Genomic DNA, 1,180 nt, shown 5'->3' with positions numbered 1-1,180 from the left:
GGTTTGAGTGTGGAATCATGATTTACTTGGAGAAACCCCAGCCCAACAGACAAATGGCACGTCTGTGTCCTATTGACATACCTGAGTGACAAGACAGTGCTTCCTCCCACTTTCCAGAGAAACAGCCTGTTAAAAAAACATAGGAATATTTTAATGAATCCTGAATAGCTTGGGTTTTCCTCTTGACGGAAAGCAGCACCATACAAGTACTCTTTTGCTTAATCTCCGTGTATGTACTTGGACCACCTCAGGAGCACTTGTGTTATTTTGTGTTTATTAAGTGACGCTGCGCGGAGCAAGGGAGCACTTTCTCAGTGCTGGCAGCAGGGGAATAGAAGCGCTATGGGCAGACGCGGACCCTGCTATCCGTGCGCTAAATACGCTAAATTAAAACTGCGCTGTTTCATTCCACGCACACATTTGGCCTTACAAGTATTGGGAGTAAAATGACCAGAACGAGAGCAGGACTATTCGCAGAGGCCGAGTGGGCTCCGCTGATTTCGGGGGGCAGAAAGGAGGCCGGAGCCCGGCGATGCGCCCCTGGGGCGTGGATCGAACCTCCGGAGCGGCTTCGCTGCTCCCCAGTGGAACACCTCAGCTCTCCCTTGCCCGCACTTCTCTCCCTGGCGCTGCAACGGGACAGCTCTCCCTGAGGAACGGGACGGGCCCTAACGCAGCTTTCCCTGAGGAACGGGACGGGACAGCGCTTCTGCTGCAACCCCCCGAGACACCCGCGCTGCTGTGAGCCTCTGTTCCCCACCACTCCCGGAGGGAGCACACGACAGGGCAGGAGCTGTGTTAGGGCCACGCCGCTTCTTTGCCGCAAATGCACGCTCATGCCTTTGGCAGCTGCCAGGCAGAAACTGCCAGGAAGTAGAAAATACACACACACACACCCTCCCGAGCAAAGACGACCGACTGAACTCACTCGTCCCCGCTCCCACCTCCTCTCATCCTATATTCGGGGACAGGTGGGGAGCCCGCCCCTTCTCCACCTCGGCGGGGACGGCGCTGCCGGTTTCTCCTCCCCTCTCCTCTTTGCTCCCTCCCAATCCTCCTCCTCCTTGGCGTCCCCAGAGGGAGCCCCTGCGCTCCGCGACCGAGTGGAGAGCGCAGCCGGGCGCACCCCGTCCCACAGCCGGCTCCAGCCGCTCCGCCAGCCCTTGTGCACCCGCGGCCG

The sequence above is a fragment of the Geospiza fortis genome, unplaced genomic scaffold (assembly GCF_000277835.1).
Source record: "Geospiza fortis unplaced genomic scaffold, GeoFor_1.0 scaffold265, whole genome shotgun sequence".
Lineage (NCBI taxonomy): Eukaryota > Metazoa > Chordata > Aves > Passeriformes > Thraupidae > Geospiza > Geospiza fortis.
This window is presented reverse-complemented; position numbering follows the sequence as displayed.